The following is a 20206-nucleotide window of genomic DNA, read 5'->3' on the forward strand; positions in this document are numbered from 1 at the left end:
AAGTCTTTGAAGCACTCAAACTGTGGTAGAGATAGGGTCCATACAGGTGCCTTAGATAAATGGTCCCAAGATATTACTTTGGCAGTCAGGGTGTAAACACCTGGGCCATGTCCTTTAAATTCTTAAAAATGTGGATAGGAATGAAGAGGTATGGTGTAGCAGCCATAAGAGTGGCTCTCTGCCACCTAAGGTTACCCCTGGCCTAGCTAAACCAGATATAGGCTTGTTTTCCTCCATTGGAGCAGTGTAAAGCTGCTGGGGGGCACAGGAGAATCTGACCTAGAGAATGCAACATATCAAAACACATGAGCACACGTATACAGAGTCAATATTATGCCTTGAAAATGCCTTCTAAATATGCATTTAACCACAAAACCAGAACAACTCTTTTAGGGAAATAAACCCTCTTAGGGAAAATAACATCCTGTAACAAATTATTTTCAAGAAATTAAAATAAATAAATTAATTTAAAAGTCAATTAAATGCAAATACAGTAGAACCATGTTAATTTGCACTAATGACTGGGAGACCCATTACAAATTACTGAATTTTCTGAATTAGCAAGTGGATAAGACCTAGAATAATGCAGCACAAAATGCTCTTTGTTTTTCAGTCGCAGTGCAGCTGTAATTATGATATGCTATAGTAATGAAGAGGTCACCCATAAAAGCATTTTTAACTGTCTTAGATTACTAGGGCCTCAATTCTGTATTTAAAACCATTTAGTTCTTAAGGTAGAACCAAGGGTAATAAAAAGTTTCCTTAGTGTCAGCAGTGTGTTTTAGTATTCCTTATATTAAATATAAGAGTACTGGAAATGCTGAGGTGTGAGTATTGATCCCAAGGCAAAACTGGTAAAGCTTTTAAAGGACAAATAGTGTAAATACTGTAAAAGCAATAGACTCTTTGCTAAATGAGACATCTCTATCGAGCTATATACTTAGGGGCCATTATCATTGTGGCATCTGAGCACTTCATGATCATTGATTAATTTTATCCTTATCTCCCATTTTACATATGAGGAATAGTGACAGAGTAGATTAAGTGACTTGCTCAAGGTCTGTTGCTGAAGTGAGAATTGACCTTAGTCCCGATCCAGTGCCTTATCCATTAGATCAGCTTTTCACCCACTCAGCATCAGCTTACATCTGTGTTGAGGGGTTAGGAGCAATCTTTATTTGTGATCAAATCAAAAAATACAGTTTTAGGACATGTGCATTAGAAGGTTCCACTGTAACAGCAGTTTCAACTGTGTTTATGGGTGATGGCAACCACTCAAAGGTGGGAATTTTAAACGTAAACCACAATCTCCATCCTCGCCGATGCTTTTGCCATCTGTCAAATTGCAAGCAAGATTCTCATGCACAACGATCTGTGTCGCCTTCCGTAGGGATCATACTGAGCCATATATTATACAGAGTGCTGAAGAAATAATTGGATGAAGCCAATCCTTCACCACTTAGATAATGTGTATGGAAAATGTTACCTTGCAATGTAGGGGTAGGGGGAGATCAAATCATAAAACATAGTAACAAAGCAAAAAGATGAAATGGTATAAATTGCTAGGTTAAAGTTCAACCCATATTTATTCTTCCAGGTGTTCACACAGGCTCTCCCTTATAAATCTTTCTGGTATTATTAAAAAAGCCTAGGCTTCCGATTCTTGAACTCAACATTCACTATTCTTTCATCCTCTTCTTCAAAGTTACTGATATTGTCTTTTCTCTTCTCTTCTGGCTATGAATTGCTCCTCATCAGAAGAATCTCTAAAGCATACATTTCCCTGGTGGCAGCCCTGAGGTTTGCCAGATGTGACAAGATAGATGTAATGCCTTTCTCTAACAATGCCTCATTAAGTGGTTGGGAGGAACTTCCTGAACTTGGATTCTGTTAAATTAGTGCTATCGAGGTAGAAGGAGGGAAAAAATAAATTACTATGATTTTAAAATATAAATGAAACTAAAGAAATAAAGTTCTATAAATAAATGTTAGAACAGGGGTTCTCAGCCTGGGGGTTGCCAACAGGTGTCAGGGGGTTGTAATAACCTTCGTGTCTTTCCCACACTGCTAAATTGAAAGGGCTACTGGCTATATTCAAAAGTGAGGAAGGTGGGGTCATGGTATGGAAAAAGGGGTGCCCCAGTATTCGCACTTGGAAGCTGCTATTAATGATCAGTCTCCTTTTTTACTCTTTCTTCATCATCCAGTATCTCAGGGAAGTTGTCTGCTCCACTACCTACTCAGAGCCCCAAATGCTAAAAATGATGGATGGGACCAAAACATACTGGCCCCAGTCCCGCATTGTTATCTATGCAGGCAGACTGCTGCACTGGCATTGCAGAATTAGTACCATAGTCAATTCTACTGCCAGTACAGGAATGTTCACCATTATATTCCCCATTTCTTTGTGCAGTCTGGCTTTAAGTACATCAAGCAATGAGGCTTCTACCATCCCCGCTGGGAAATGGCACCCACAAACTAATACACTTCGCTGTTATTCAGTCTAAATTGCCCTTTGTTCTGTTTCATCTTGTTACCACTTTAGTCACATGATACAATTCCTTTCCCGCCTTAGTGTTTACAGTTATGTATTTGTAGACTGTTATAATATACCTTATTCGATAGCCTTTAGCTGAGCTATAACTGTTCTGGAGCATTTTATCTATCCTCATATGTCAAAATCACTCAAGCCCCTTAATCAATTTTGTTGCTCTTCTTTGGATTCTTTCCAATGTGTTGACTTTAGTTTGGTATTAAGGTGCCCAGAACTGTACATAATATATCTCCAAGTGTTGGGGTGTCCCACAAAAGAAATTAACTCTGCTGAAATGCACCTCTCACTCCTCTCTTTTTATCTCTTTGGAGGAGATGTTGTATCCTGATATCTGTTATGGAACAATCCCTTATTTTTTATATCTGCATTCATCTCACTACCTTGTGACATTATGCAGTGTAAGTGTCAGGTACAGTACTGTGAATTAAAGCTAGCTGAAATATACATAATGAATTTTTTTCAGTGAAATTGAAATGTTTGCTTCTTTTTTTTAATGACATTGCCTGTTTTCAAAGCCACAACAAAATTAGTGTTAAAGTGTGGATTATTATTGCATTGCTTTTGCCAACCCTTACGAGAGAGTTTGTTAGCCCCAGGGCCACAGTTATCCTTAAAGGGAGCAAGCAGTGCTGGTACATGCAGTTACACCTGTGCAAAATGGGTGTACATGAGATCAGAATCAGGTCCATATTGTGTTTATCCTCTAGAAACAGCACACTGCCTAACTCCAATACTACTGCCTTTAAACAGCACTTTACAGACCCTATTTATTTAGGGATCACTTAACTCCTAAAAGATAAAGAATATAACTTCAGAAAACAATCTTCAGAATCAGTATTAAAATGCAAGTCCCAATCCACCAGTTGCAGAGTTAATTCAAGCCATGTTGTCCACTGCTTAGTTGGACCTCTCTACTCCCTCCTTAGGTTGGTAAACACCACTAACCTTGTCTAACAAATAGGGACACTGATAGAGAGAGAAGTGTTATATGTAGACAATATCGTGAATGCTCTAAAATAGTTCTTTGTTTCCTGCTTCTAGACCATGGCCCTGATCCTGCAAACGCTTATGCACATGCTTAACTTTACTGCCACAAATGATTTTAATGGGACTACTCACAGTTGTAATGGTAAGCACAGGTGTACGTTTTTGCAGGATCAGGACCCATATTTGTTAATGTGTCACATTTGTACTGAATGCTGTCTAGAATAATGTATTATGAGGCATTGGCAGTGTGCATAATTGTCCTTCCTTACTTTCACTTTGGCAACATGGCTTGAATTAACTCTGCAATACAGGGTTACACTCTCAGAATAATTCATTTTTCCCAGCAAGCCTTTCTGCCTTTTGACTCTGGCAAATTTAAACAGCAGCAGCCCTAAAGTGGCTGTTTTGCAACTGCTGTCTGACTGCTGTAATTGTGTCTTCCAACTGGTAAATACTCTTCACTTGGTTGTGTTTCCCCTCTATGCTTTCTTTTATATTTCTGAGGAGATGTTGTAGTCTGATATCTTTCATATTACAACCAAGGGCATTAGCCTTTATGCCCAAATTTAAATGTGTGTGTTTGGTAGAATCCCGCCCTGCTCTACAATATCACCAACCTCAAGCATCCAAAAATAATGTTAGACTGGCTTAAAAATCATGAGTTTCTATTTTTAAATAAAAAAAAAGTAGTTGGGGTGAGGCTGGGGTCTATTTGTTTGCCTCCTCTTTTTATTTACTTATTTTTTCTTTAACCTTTGTCGGTCATGGCTTTCAAGTTTTTTTTTCTCTGCAACCATAAGAACTAAAAATTCTCACTAAAAGCTCGGGTTATAAGAAATAAACTACAGATCATGAGATTTGCAGTAAAATTGTTGGCAACATTGCGTTCAGATAGGAACATTTGTTATGAAGGCCATTATAGGGCGTGGGGGCACCAAATTCTCTAAAATGAATCTGGACCATTTAAATATGTTGAATATTGAACAAATTATTCACCCCATCACCTTTCAATGACCATATCACATTTTAAATCTCAACTGAAAACATTGTTCTTTGCCTACACTACTTTATTTATCTTTCCCTCTGCTACTGTTTTTGTAACTGTGATCTTATTTTTCTAACATTTGGGAATGTAGTTTGCATGAAAGAAACTACAAAATGTTCTGAATTGAATTTTCTTTAATGTGGAACTCTGAAGAGCTCTGGCAAAGCAATATGCACAGAGCAGTAGTGATGATAATTCTGTTACAATTGATTATTTCAGAAAAAACTCTGCTTCAGAAGAATATTATTTAGGCTGCAAACTCAAGCACTCAAAAAATCAGGAAATGTCAGTTTTGCGATTATCTGTGCAACCTTTATTGTGTCTCCTTGTGTGTCTATCCTGTTGAATGATCCTATGGAAAAAAATATGTGATTGTGTAGTTGCAGACTGTACCGCAATGCACATATATGTGGGGGCTGCATTAACATTGCACAAGCAACAATAAATCTGGCATTTCCTGACTCTTGAGTGCTTGATTTTCCAACCTGAACATTTTTAACAACACACTTTGCATGTAATTTACCACCCTCGTCCCTTTTTTTTTAAAAAGAAAAGTTTAAAAAATTAAATAAAAGTGCAATAGCCACCTTCATCCTGCAACATCACCAGGGTTTAAATCCTGAACTATTAGTTCTGCAACACTGACATTTGCCACTTGAGCTACATTAGTTAGCAAGAAGCTTGTTTTTTTAAAAGGGGTGCTGCTGGGGCCAAGAGCTGGGTTCGAGGAGGGTGGCTGGTGGAGTGTGATCTAGCTTTCTCTCTATGTCCTTTCTCCAAGAGCTGGGGCACCACCTGTCCCTTGTGGTATCACAGGGTGGGGACTGTCCTCTAGGGATAGGGTGGGAGATTCTAGCCAAGCTCTTCCCTGAGCCCCTCCAGAGTCATAGAAGCTCCCAGCTGTTAGCAATAAAGGCATCGGCCTGGTCTTAGAATGTTAACCTTCCATTATTTTGGCACGAGCAAAACTAGAGAAATCACTTCAGTGGTGCTACTTATGGAGGTAAAATTAAGCATGTACATTGAATGTTTGTGGGATTGGGGCCTGAGGGTTTACAATCAATGGACCAGAACCATATATGATATAAACTGGCATAACTCCACTGACTTCACTAGATCTAAACCAAATTTCAGTAGCTGACTGTCTGGCCCAATGGAAGTTGAAGGCACTAAACAGTTTGGAGAATTGAGCTAGCACTTAAAATTTGCAAACCAAATTGGCAGAAAAAATAACCTTAATTTGGATGAATTTGTATCTTCAGTCTCTAGGGCAAACAGGATTTTGAGGAACCTTTGGCTGAAAGACAAGTCTGAGATTAGGATAAAATATACTCTTTAAGTTTTTTTAAATTTTCCATAAACCAGGAACCAAATCCATTTTAAAAATAAAAGTTTGAAAGGGCTTGTACACAGTTGTTGCATAGAGATTAAGCCTCGTGTGTGAGAAGGAACATAGAGTGATTCATTCATTCTTCTAATGCAGTGGTTCTCAACCTATTTATCATTGTGGGTCACATATGTGGACTACAATGTGTTATGTGGGCTGCAGGTTGAGAACCTCAGTGCCTTCCACAGAGTGGGGCCAGGAGCGGAGCTCAAGGTGCAGGGCCAGACAGACGGGATCCAGAACCCAGGGTTTTTTTAGCACACAGCTGGGCTGCACTATATGCTAATTGGGCTGCAGGTTGAGAAACACTGTTCTAATGTATCCTTATTTAACCCCCTTCCTTTTAGGTGGGAATTAGAATACACCTAATCTGGGATGTTTTCTAAATTTAGTTTTAGGGAACTGAGATTTTCTATGTTGGTTTATATTCTGTTTCAGTCATCGCCGACACTGAAGTTGGAATCTGGAATCTGATCACATGTATGATAGGTAGGTTGAGAGCAATGTTCCCTCTAATCTTGTCCATCCATGTGTGGAATGAATTTTGTTATGTGCACCAATATCAAGGAAATGTGCGGATGTGCACCTCCAGTAGAAACAAAAAACCTATATATATATATATTCTATATTTTAAAAAAGTTACCGTAGAGATAATTACTCTAGCCAGGACAGGCTAGGCATTTTAAAACTCACTACTCAAGGAATTAAATGTAAGCATAAGAAATAAAATTATGAAATGCATAGACCAGTCAAAAACTAAAATAACAGCACTCTGAAAGAATAAAATTACAGAGATTATATGAGCATTGCAGGAAGTACCAAGAAGTAACAATAATAACACAAGTATGTGTTTGGATGTGTGTGTGAAAGAGGCTGCGTGTGTAAGAGAGAGAGAGACACTGTGTGTGTGTGTGTGTGTGTGTGTGTGTGCGCGCATGCACGCTGGCTGCTGGGGAAATCTATGAGAGACCATGTGCTGTCTATTTAAGCACAGCACCACTCACCAGAAGGCTTGTTCAGACCGCAGCTGCTACTAGCAGCTCCGTCCTGCTCCTGAGCCCTGTTCCCCTTCTCCCACTCTGCAGAGGTGGGGTACATAAGAGGGAGGGGGACACCCTGATATCAGTGCCCCTCCCTTCCCCCCCTACGCTCTGCACAGCAAGCAGGAGTGTCCCAGGAACAGCTGGCCAGGGGCTCCAAGGCAGAGGGCAAGAGCAGTGTGGCTGCAGAGCAGTGGGGGGAGGGGCACCTGACCACGTTACCGGCTGTGCGTGGCTCTGCTAATCAAGTGCGTGGCACTTGATTGACTCTTGGTTGGCCGCGTGGCCATGCAGCTTACAGGGAACACTGATTGAGAGAATTGGCCACTGCTCCTCAGCACAATCAAAGGGTTTCCCTGTCCACCGTAAACCTTTCTCAGTGGGCATGTTCTTCTCCTAATATAAAGTCACATAGGGGTTTTATTAGTAATGATTGCCTGATAATGTCCAAATTATCCATATATTGTGTTGAACTTGGGAAAAGTTTGGTTCACTAACTTGTCTGTTGCCTATTTTAGTGTGATTGGAACTATTTCTGAGATTTCTTCTGCGATTTTTCAAGTCAGTCTCCTATTGTATTGTATGCATATGTGTCTAGTTTAAGTAGATCCGGTTAGAAGTGGAAACAGAACTACAGATATCAAGCAGTGTATTTAAAAGATGATCTGCTCAGTGATTGTGCTTGTAATTTTGGACGCATTGGTCAGATGCTGTTCTGACATAATCTACCCTTTCAAATATTTGACTCCTCTTGTAATCAGAAACTACAGTTACAAGTTTAAATCTCTAGTTTGTGGCATTAGTAAAGCAGTGTTTCCTTTACTTCAGACTTGGTTTGCACTCTATATATTTTCCACTTATGTATACAAACAGCTGACCCCAGAGAGCACTTGACTGAATGCTTCCATTATAAATATATGGTAATTGAACAGGCAGTACAATTCCAGTTGGATATAGTGCTTTCTATCATGTTTTTCCCACTTTGTCTGCAATCCTGCAAAGGCTTAAGTGTGTGAGTAGCCCCACAACGCATGAGCAGATCTGCTGAAGTTAAAGTTACTTGTATGTACAGGACTGGCTCTTGATTAAGTTCAACTGTGTTGCTCCTAAAGCCTCTTAATCATGTAATGTATTGAGCAATTTTAACAAGCTGGCAACTTCTGCCTACTGTTTTTTTGTTTTCCACACTAAGTAGTTCCCTTTCACATCTACATTATATCTTTTCTATCTTGGGTGGAGCTGGGGAACATAATCATAGATTTTAGGAAGCACTTTCCCTTCATTTTAAGGCAGGAAGCAAATAATTCATGACCACGTTTAAGCAGTGTGGAAGAGTGTGGATTACAATATGTGTTTTGCAGGACCGGCACTAGGGGTTTTAGTGCCCTAGGCGCACGGCAATTTTGCCACCCCGCGTGCTGGTCCCGCGGCTCCGGTGGAGCTGCCGCAGTCGTGCCTGCGGGAGGTCCACCGGAGCCGCGTGAGCAGCCGACCGTTTGCAGGCACGACTGCGGCAGCTCCACCGGAGCCGTGGACCAGCAGACCCTCCACAGGCACAACTGCAGCAGCTCCACCAGAGCCGCCTGCCACCCCCTCCGGCAAAATGCCACCCACCAATAATCCTGGCGCCCTAGGCCGCCTAAATGGAAGCGCCGGCCCTGGTGTTTTGACATATTTTGACTGTAACAAATTTGTATGCCAGAGTGAATCTGGTGGGGTCAAGGAGGTTCGAAATGAATTCTGGATCAGTCTAATCTCACAGCAGTCTTTTATAAATGCTTTGTTTATTAATCTACTCATTTTTAAAATACAATCATAAGCATCTATCTATCCAGTGCTCTGCGTGTCTGTTATTTTTAATATGGGGATTAAACAGCCCACAAGTATATCCACCTATGGTCACCCCCACTACAGTTGCCTTAGAGAACAGAGCACTAACCATGAGAAGGGTGAAATTAAAAAGGACCAGGTAGGAAGAGTCGCAGGGAAGAAGCGGCAACAATGAAATTGAGCAGTTTGTAGCTGTTGTTTATATAGTTCCTGAGTTGGAACCCAGAGTAGTGACCAGGTCAGGCTTCCCCCAGTGGCCACAGGTATGGTGGCATAAACTACAGGAATGAGACAGGGATTATTTGAGAACTCAATCAAGGGCTGAATTTGGAGTGCCCAGAGGCAGGACTGGAGAGCATAGTGAGGGCGAAAGGGCTGCTCATTCACTGGGCTCTTTACAACCCCCAGAAGGGGTTCATTCAGCTTTGACTTGGCCAGAAGGCCAAAGCACTAAAGACCTGCCAAGCCACCTACAGAGGGCGTCAGGAGCAGGAAAAACACCACAGTACCACACCCAGGCACAAAGAGATGCTCAAGAGCAAAGTGTCTCGTGTCACAGTAGAGCACAGCAATCAAAATGTAAGTGTGTCCATATGGAAGTTTACTATTTGACTATGGCAGACTATCTCTCTGAGGTAACATTCACATAATATCCCTAAGTTTACTGGAGATCATACATAACTTTTTCAGTGCATGGCTTCTTAGGACTATGCCAAGTCTATTTGGATAAGAATTACATTTGAGCTGGAACCGAAAATCCTAGATCCAAACACCTCTGAACACTCGGAATGTTCAAAACCTGACCCTAGGTTTACATCCAAATTTTACAAATGGCTCCTATTTCAGTGGCAGACTCAAGCACTGTGGATACAGAACCATGCAATCTTTGGAAGTATGCCAAAGCTGGATCCAAATTTTGTGACTTGAACCCTTCCCTAATAAGAGTCTATTTAAAAAACAAAAATAAATAAACAATAAAAAAAACCCACATTATCCAGAGCAATCAACCTAAGAAATTAATGTTTGCTGGAAACTTCATTACAAGGTAACAAGAGTTCATATAATGCTTTGTGATGCACTTCTTCTAAGACTGTATGGCTTGGGAATTTGCAATATATTTTGCTTTTCATTATCCTCATTTCAAGCAGTGTCACTTGACTTGCAGCAGGCACTCAAATTGTTCCAGGAGACACTGTTGCTCTGTTAAGTTTCTTAACTTTCTCACTGTGAGGGGGTCAATAAGCATGTCGACAAGGGGGATCCAGTGGATATAATGTATTTAGATTTTCAGAAAGCCTTTGACAAGGTCCTTCACCAAAGGCTCTTAAGCAAAGTAAGCTGCCATGGGATAAGAGGGAAGGTCCTCTCATGGATTGGTAACTGATTAAAAGATAGGAAACAAAGGATAAGATAAATGGTCAGTTTTCAGAATGGAGAGACGTAAATAGTGGTGTCCCCCAGGGGTCTGTACTGGGCCCAGTCCTATTTAACATATTCATAAAGGATCTGGAAAAAGGGGTAAACAGTGAGGTGGCAAAATTTGCAGATGATACAAAACTACTCAAGATAGTTAAGTCCCAAGCAGACTGCAAAGAGCTATAAAAGGATCTCTCAAAACTAGGTGACTGGGCAACAAAATGGCAGATGAAATTCAATGTTGATAAATGCAAAGTAATGCACATTGGAAAATACAATCCCAAGTATACATATAAAATGATGTGGTCTAAATTAGCTGTTACCACTCAAGAAAGAAATTTTGGAGACATTGTGGATAGTTCTCTGAAAACATCCACTCAATGTGCAGCGACAGTCAAAAAAGCAAACAGAATGTTGGGAATTAAGGATAAATGGACACAAATCAGATATTAGGAATGGCAATATACAAAAACCTGTAGGAGAACACTTCAACCTCCCTGGCCACACCATAGCAGATCTTAAGGTGGCCATCCTGCAGCAAAAAAACTTCAGGACCAGACTTCAAAGAGAAACTGCTGAGCTTCAGTTCATCTGCAAATTTGACACCATCAGCTCAGGATTAAACAAAGACTGTGAATGGCTTGCCAACTACAAAACCAGTTTCTCCTCCCTTGGTTTTCACACCTCAACTGCTAGAACAGGGCCTCATCCTCCCTGATTGAACTAACCTCGTTATCTCTAGCTTCCTTGCATATATATACCTGCCCCTGGAAATTTCCACTACATGCATCTGACGAACTGGGTATTCACCCACGAAAGCTCATGCTCCAAAATGTCTGTTAGTCTATAAGATGCCACAGGATTCTTTGCTGCTTTTACAAATCCAGACTAACACGGCTACCCCTCTGATACGGGAATTATTAAGAAAGGGATAGATAATAAGAAAGAAAATATATTGCCTCTATATAAATCCATGGTATGCTCATATCTTTAATACTGCATGCAGATGTGGTCGCCCCATCCCCCAAAAGATATATTAGAATTGGAAAAGTTTCAGAGAAGGGCAACAAAAATGGTTAGGGGTATGGAATGGCTTCCATATGAGGAGAGATTAATAAAACTCTGGGACTTTTAGCTTGGCAAATAGACGTCTAAGGGGGAATGTGATAGAGGTCTATAAAATCATGATTGATGTGAAGAAAGTAAGTAAAGAAGTGTGTGGCAAATTGCTGGCACTATTATGATAGGTCCCACGCTTTCTCTTCTTGTAGGGGTTCAGGGCTCCGTTTCTCACCTCTGAACTGGGATATCAACTGTCCCACTAATGTCCCAGAAAATTTCTTTCCTTTTAGCTTCTGATATTTGGTATGGTCTTAACATTACTCTTACTCTGGGACTGGTGATGATATGATGTTGGACCAGTGTTGTATGGCACGGTTGTGTACAGAACACGTCTTGGTTCCGTTGGATCATATCAATGTCCTCTGTTCTTTGTTCTGGGGTTAATTTGGGGGATATTCCCACCTTCCCCTGTGGGTCGTCTGTCTGGGATGGAGCTCCCTGATCGGTCATGCCAGGGCTTCAGTAAGTTGACGTGGTAGATCTGCTCTGGCCTTCGGCGGTCTGGTTGTCTGACCTTACAGTCCACCTCCCCAATGGTTTCCACTATCTCATGTGGCCCATGCCAGCTGGCCAGGAGTTTGCTTTCTGCTGTCAGCACTAGCACCATCGCCTGTTCTCATGGTTGAAATCTCCGTACTTTTGCCCGGTGGTTGTAATACGTCCGCTGGGCCTCTTGTGCTTTTTCCAAATGTTCTCGTACTATGAGGGTCACTCGAGCTATTTGCTCTCTCATCTGTGTCACATGCTCAATGACATTCTTTCCTGGGTTGAGTTTTCTTCCCAATCCTCCTTGGTGATATCTAATATTCTGTGTGGGTGGGATCCATATAGTAGCTTAAAGGGAGAGAAACCAGTGGATGCCTGGGGAACTTCCCGTATTGCAAACATTAGGTACGGTAGAAGTGTATCCCAATCTTTTCCATCCTGTGCTACCACCTTCCGGATCATACTTTTAAGGGTACGGTTAAACCACTCGATCAGGCCATCTGGTTGTGGATGGTAGGCTGAGGTCCATAGGGCCTGGATGCGGAGCAGGGTACATAAGTCCTTCATTAATTTTGACATGAAGGGGGTTCCTTGGTCAGTCAGGATCTCCTTAGGGATGCCTGCTCTGGCAAAAACTTGGAGTATAAACTTGCTATTGCCTTGGATGTGAGGTTTCTTAAAGGAATGGCTTCTGGGTACTGTGTGGCATAGTCAAGGATGACTAATACATTTCCGTGGCCCTGTGCCAGTCTTTCTAGTGGGCCCACTAGGTCCATGGCTATCCTCTTAAAAGGGACTTCAATAATAGGCAAAGGTACTAATGGGGCCTGCAAGTGAGGTTGGGGGCTATGCAACTGGCATTCTGGGCAGGAGGCACAATAGCGTTGGACCTCTGAGTGTATTCCTGGCCAGTAAAACCTTCTTATGATTCTATCCAGTGTCTTGTCTACTCCTAGATGTCCCCCAAATAAATGACTGTGAGCTAATTCTAGTACTGCCCTTGTGTGTTTCTGTGGGACTAAGAACTGCTCTACTTCTTCCCCTCGTATTTGCACTATCCGGTACAACAGATCATGTTTGAACACATAATATGGCCTTGGTCCTTTGGTCTTTCCCTCTACCGGTATGCCATTTCCTTCCACTGCCTCCTCCCTCACATTCGCATATAGCGGATCATTGGCCTGGTCCTGCATGAAATTCTCATGTGCGGTACTGATCTGACCTAATTCTAGGGGCCTATTTCTACTGTTCCCCCTAGGTTGCTCCTACTTGGGCTAGGAACTGCCTCCGAGTCCTCCCTGGCCTGAATTATCTCCTGGCCTCCTGAACTGGTTCGCCTACCCACGGGCTTTCTGGTTCCCTGCAAGAATCCTGGTCCCTAATCCACTTCCTTTCCTGCCTAGACTTTTGTATTTTCCCGGGGGATGAAAATAACTCTGGGGCAAATCCAGCAAAAATTAGGGTAAGGCTTATCTGTAGGTGCCTCAGTCTCAACCTGGGGGTTGCTACCCTTCTCTGGCTCTACTGGGGGAAGTAGGCTCTCAAACCCTGGGAAGTTCCTAACAATTAAGACTGGTTAGGGGATCCTGGGGACCACCCCTGCAGTTACCCTGGTAGTGTTCCCCTGGATCTGAATCTGTACTGGGATTGTGGAGTAAAAATTTATGGTGCCATGAACGCACATTACCCTTGTGGTTTTTGCCCGGGTTAGTTGGTCTTGCCCCACCAAATTCCCCGAGCCCAGCGTGACAGCACTCCCAGAATCCACTAATGCTATGGTCTCAATACCATTCTTTTTTATCGACTGTGTATACTCATGCGGGGTGATTGTGACCCGTACCAGGCCAATTAGGCCACATTGCTCCCCGTGATCCTCCAGATTGCACTGCATAGGCTCTTCCCTGTTGGGGCATTAGGCTGCTATATGCCCCAATTCCCCACGCTCGTAACACCGACCCCTTATCCTGGTTGCCGCCCTCTGCCTGGGGCTATTTGGCCGGCCTCCCCAGCCCTCTCTTCCCGAAACCTCAGGTCCCTTCTTGGCCTTGGGCCATTCTTCTGTATCTTTCCTCCCAGGTATGGTTCGTCTGGAGTTCTCGACAGTCCAGGGCCTTGGGTTTGGGACTGGCTTCCTGGTTTGCCGTGTCTCTCCCCCGGGGGTCTGGAAGAGTTCACAGGCTGCCAGCTGTCTTTCCACAAGGGAGACCAACTCATCATAGGTGGAGGGGTTATTCTGGTCAACACAAGCCCGGAGGGCTGGTGGTAGCCCCCTCGTATACCGGTCCAGTACCAGGACCTCCATCATCTTCTGAGAGCTGAGGGCCTCAGGGCGCAGCCATTTCCAAGTCAGATGGATCAGGTCAAACAATTGTGATTGGGGTGCCACTCATGGAACCTCTGGGCTCATAATGATGCCGTTACTCTGGATCTGGCCAGGATCTCTGTCTTCAGCTGGGAATAATCTGCTGCAGTCTCCATGGCCATATTGTAGTAGACCTTCTGGGCCTCCCTCACCTCCCCTAAAAGAACGGGGCGAGGATACCAGACCACTGTCAGGGCCAGGCCTCCCACAGGGCTGCTCTCTCGAAAGCCAGGAGGTATGCCTCTACATCATCTTCCCGTGTCATTTTCTGTAGGCAGTGGCTGGCCTGTATGGTCCGGGTCCTGTCATAACTGCTGTTCAGCTCCATAAGGGCCTTCATCTGGTTCACCAGCTCCTGCATCAGGGCTTGATCCTGGGCAGCCTGACTCTTCAACAGACAATTAGTCTCCTGCTGCATCCAAGTCGTCTCCTGTTGGGCGGTTGCTTGGACCCAGGTAGCCTCCTGCTTGGTTACAGTGGGTTGTATTAGGGCCTTGACCATGTCATTCATCTTGGGGATGGATGGTTTTGGCTAACCCTGGTTTAAGTCCACAGCGTGGTAATCCCACCTCCAACATCATGTGTGGCAAATTGCCGGCACTATTATGATGGGTCCCACTCTTTCTCTTCTTGTGGGAGTTTAGAGCACCATTTCTCACCCTGGTATCAACTGTCCCACTAATGTCCCAGAAAAGGGGAATGGAGAGGAAGGGATCTGGGCATGCCCTCTACTCTGGGTTCCAGTCTAGAGGCCCTAGGGATAACAGTAAACTTAGCGATTCCTTCCCCTGGGCTACTTCCCTCTCCGGCCCTTCAGCTTGTGAGGCTTCCTGTCCTCTCTCTGCTTGGGCCAAGTTTCTCCCAACCCCTTGTGTCTGTAGAGTGCCTCTGCTCTGCTCAAGCCGAGTTTCCCTTTACCTAGGGTCTTGGTCTTCTGGCCCACCACAGCACTTCTCCAAACTGCTCTCCAACACCAAACCACTCTGTTTCAATTCCTTCAAACTGCTCTCCTCCAAACTGTTTTTCGCTCCAACACCAAACCACTCTGCTTCAACTCCTCCAGCTGTCTGATTGAAGCAGGGGTTTTTTATCAGGTGACTGGCTTCAGAAGCTCTAATTGGCTTAATTGGTTTCAGGTGCTCTAATTAATCTGTAGCCGCCTCTCTTCCCTCTACAGCAGTGGTTCGCAAACTTTAATAGCCTGTGAACTCCTTTCACTAACACATTAAGTCTCATGAACTCCCTCCTAAAAATGAATATTTCCAGGGTTTTTCTCCTTTATCTAAGTATAAATTATAAAAGCAGTGATCTTGGAAATATAAAATGTGTTTTTATGACATGCTTGTTACACGCTATTTAGTATTAATTATTATTTATCATTAAAGTATTTTTATTACATTATGAAAATGGCAACACTCTTCCAAGATCTCACTTTCGTAGCTTGTATCACTTTGAATAAGTCTGTTGTAAGACAAGGCTCCTATGTTTCATCAAGGAGTATCAGATGTGAAACAGCAGGAAGGGATTTAAGAAGTAAACTCAAAGAGTTCTTTCTACACAAGCATTCAGGTCTTGAGCAGTCCAGGCAAATAGTGCACATTACAACAAAGCTTAAATTTGTTCTTCATAATAATTTAAAAAACAATATTAGCTGCCTATTTAATTTTAAAAACAGCAAAAATATTCACCTCTCTTTCCATTTCTTATAAGGAGTCTTGAAGTTTAAATCTCTTCAGTGTGATTGATATGGTTGCTTTGATCTGCTTAGCTCTTGGAAGTCCAGGGGCTCTGGGCTGCTGGCCCTTTGCTGCTCAGGGTCCCTAGGGACAGCTCTGTCTGCTATTAGGGAATTTTTTCCTGAGAACCCCCTGTAATATTTTGCGAACTCCCAGGGGTTCACGAACCCCAGTTTGGGAACCACTGCTCTACGGGGACTAAAGCTCTCATCATCTTGGGTCTTACGGCATCTCCCATCTATCACTCTCCTGCTGCCCTCTGGTTGTGCTACATCACAAGTCGTATTTACTCCTTCTCATAACATAAGAACTAGGTGCCACCAAATGAAATTAATAGGCAGCAGGTTTAAAACAAATAAAATGAAGTTTTTTTCACACAACACATAGTCAACCTGTGGAATTCTTTGCCAGAGTATGTTGTGAAGGCCAAGACCATGACAGGGTTAAAAAAAGAACTAGATATGTACATAGAGGAAATATCCATCAATGGCTATTAGCCAGGATGGGCAAGGATGGTGTCCCTAGCCTCTGGAAATGGTGTCCTAGCTGGGAATGAGCAACAGGGGATGGACCATTTGATGGTTACCTGTTCTGTTCATTCCCTCTGGGCACCTGGCATTGGTCACTGTCAGAAGACAGGCTACTGGGCTAGATGGATCTTTGGTCTGACCCAGTATGGCCGTTCGTGTGGTCTTATATTATGTTCTTCTTCGAGTGATTGCTCATATCCATTCCAGTTAGGTGTGCGCGCCGCACGTGCACATTCGTTGGAAAACTTTTACCCTAGCAACTCAGTGGGCCGGCAGGTCGCCCCCTAGAGTGGCGCCATCATGGCGCTTGATATATACCCCTGCCGGCCCACCCGCTCCTCAGTTCCTTCTTACCGCCCGTGTCGGTCGTTGGAACAGTGGAGCGCGGCTTAGCTGACCTCCACTTCCCTAGCTACTCGTAGTTCTCGTATATAGTTATGCAGTTATAATCCTTTTATATATATATTTGTATAGTTATACGTTTTTTCTTTGCTAACATAGTTAGTTTAGTAATTGTTAGCGGGGTTCAGGAAGTAGCCCCTTCCATGAACCCGGTGCCAGAGCCCATGCACGGCTCACCGGGTTTTAAAATGGGCTCGGCCTGCCAGAAGCCGATGCCGAAGGGAGATCCACACGACTCCTGTTTGAAGTGCCTCAGGGAATCACACTTGACAGCTAAGTGCCCCATTAGCAAGGCTTTTAAGCCGAGAACAAAAAGGAGCGGGACTTTCACTTACCCCTCCACCTTTGGCGCCGAACGATGATCAAGCGGCTGGCAGAAGCGCCTCCTCGGCACCGGACCCCGCCGGTACTGCCAAGGCCTTTCGGCACCGGCCGTCGCCGGCACCGAAGTCGACTCGGCACCGCTCCCTTCCTCCGAGGTCGAGAGAGCCTACAATTCCCGCTGGTGCCTGACGGCTCCCCGGCACGCGCCGTGGTTGAGCCCCCTGCTCCTGCTGCTTCCGTGCCACCTGCATCGCAGCCAGAGAGCTCATCTAAGTCGGATCGCCCGGCACCGACACCTGCTGCGGCACCGACAACGTCGGCACCGTCGATCCCGGTCCCACAAGGGCCGTAGAATCCGGTGCCTGACGGCTCCCCGGCACGCGCTGTGGTTGAGCTACTGCTCCTGCTGCTTCTGTGCCAACGGCACCGCAGCCAGAGAGCTCGTCTAAGTCGGATTGCCCGGCACCGACACCTCTGAGGCACCGACAACGTCGGCACCGTCGATTCCAGTCCCACAAGGGCCGTAGAATCCGGTGCCTGACGGCTCCCCGGCGCGCGCCGTGGTCGAGCTTATTGCTCCTGCTGCTTCCGTGCCGACGGCACCGCAGCCAGACAGCTCATCTAACTCGGATCGCCCGGCACCGACACCTACCGAAGCTCTGACGACCTCGGTACCGTCGATCCCGGTCCCACGAGAGCCGTCGAATCCGGTGCCTGACAGCTCCCCAGTATGCACTGTGGTTGAGCCTGCTGTTCCCTCCACGCCGGAGACATTACCAACGGCGAGGGATCTCATTGCCATGACAGAGTCGATGCTGCCTGACCCCGGCACCGCCGGTGCGGGTAATACAGTCTCTTCATGTGACCGTCCTCTGTCAGCACAGCAGAGCGGCACCGTTCATGATCACGGTCTCACAGACACTCCAGATCCTGTCGGCACGCCCGACACCACTTGCAGTCCCGGTGCTGTTTTCCTCATCGGTACTGGTCGCACTCGCTGCACCGGTCGGTATCCCGTTCGCCGACCCGCTATCGGCATCGTTCCGATTCCCGGCACCGCGACAGGTACCTTGACTCCTGTAGCCTCTCCCCGAGCCTCGAGATCTCGGTCGACCTCCAGGCACCATTCTGGTTGCGGGTCTGGATCTCGTTCCAGGTACCGGTACGCCTCCCGGTGCCAGTTCCCGGTGCCGAGTTGGGCAAGGTCCGACAGAGTCAGAGACTCTGCCTGTGCCTTCTTTTAGTACCTCCATGGCCATCCGGACACGCATCCGTGTCATCCCACATGCGCAGATCTTATGCTCAGGACCACGATTCTGATATGATGGCCAGCGGGCGCCAGCCCCGAAACCAAAAGAGGCTTGGCGAATGAACCTGTTTGGCCGCCAGGTGTACTCTGCAGAGGCCCTGCAGCTCTGGGTAGCAAAGCAACAAGCCTTGCTTAGCTGCAATAATTATAGCACCTGAGTGAGTTTAGTTTATGGAGTTTCTCCCTCAAGACTCCTGCCAAGAGTTCGCTGCCGTCTTGGAGGACGAGGGAAAAAAAAAGGTACCCAGAGCGTCCCTCCAGGCCTCGTTGGACGCAGCAGACTCTGCAGCCAGGACTCTGGCCTTTGGTGTCGCCATGAGGTGCATCTCATGGCTTCAGGTTTCAAACCTCCGGCCGGAGCTGCAGTATGCCATTCAGGATTTACCCTTTGTTGGTAAAGGCCTTTTGCGGCAAAGACAGCCCCAGGCTGCCAAGCCTGATGGACAATAGGGTCCTAATGCGCTCTCTCAGCATGCATATGCCAGCGACCAAATGCAGGCCTTTCTGTCCCCAGCCGCCATACTCTGTGCCTAGCCAGAGACAGGACTTTGGCAAACGGCGAGGCCAAGGTGGTCGCAGACGAACGTCAGGACCCCTAAAGAGCCAAGGTCAAGGTCCCTCGCAATTACCACTGGGACCAAAGACGAACCTTCCAAGGTGCGCCTGAGGGCGGTGTACCAGTCACAGGCCGCAATCCCAATCCCGCTTTCTCCTGGCGTGGCCCCAGTTAATTTCAGATCGCTGGATCCTGCGCACGGTGGAGCATAGGTACCACCTCTAATTTGTTCCAGCTCTGTCCCCCTTCAGGGACCCCTCTCACGAGCAATTCCTCGTACAAGAGGTGCAGACGCCGATGGACGAAAGGGGCAAGGGGTTTTACTCCCGTTATGCCCTAGTCCCCCACTCGAACGCAGGTCTCAGACCTTCCTAGTCCTGCACGGACTCAACTGGTTTAGGATAAGGCTGAAGTTCCGCATGGTATCCCTGGGAACCATTATTCCATCCTTGCCTCCTGGGGGCTACTATGCCGCCCTGGATATGAAGGACGCGTACTTTCGCAACGCCATCTTCCCTCCGCACAGGAGATACCTCCGCTTTCTAGCCAACCGTCAGTACTTCTGGTTTACGGCCATAGTCGCCGCCTACCTTCGCTGATGTCGGATATGCGTTCTTCCGTATCTGGACGATTCGCTTATCCGAGGAGACTCTGAGACACAAACCACTCAGCGCGTGGGCATCGTCATGGTCTTATTCACAGGTCAAGGCCTGTTGATTACTATAGAGCAATCCACTCTGGTTCCCACGCAGAGGTTGGACTTCCTAGGGGCTATCCTGGTCTCCTACCTAGCCGGAGCCTGCTTATCACAACTGCGGTTTTAGGCGATGGCAACAATCATCTGAGGTCTGCAGGCTTTCCCAACGACCTCGGCTCATACTTGTCTCAGTCTCCTGGGTCCATGGTTGCCCGCAAGTTTGTAACCAAACACGCCAAGCTCCACCTCCGTCCTCTCCAAGTCCGGCTCACCTCGGCGTACCACCCGGACAGGGAGCCAATGGTCATGGTAGTCACTGTTCCCTCGAGCACCTTAGGCTCCCTAGAGTGGTGGCTAACTCCCTCCCTGGTGTGGGCAGGGATGCGGTTTCATCCACGCCAGCCCTCACTGCCCCTGATGACG

Source organism: Gopherus flavomarginatus, chromosome 1 (assembly GCF_025201925.1).
Source record: "Gopherus flavomarginatus isolate rGopFla2 chromosome 1, rGopFla2.mat.asm, whole genome shotgun sequence".
NCBI lineage: Eukaryota > Metazoa > Chordata > Testudines > Testudinidae > Gopherus > Gopherus flavomarginatus.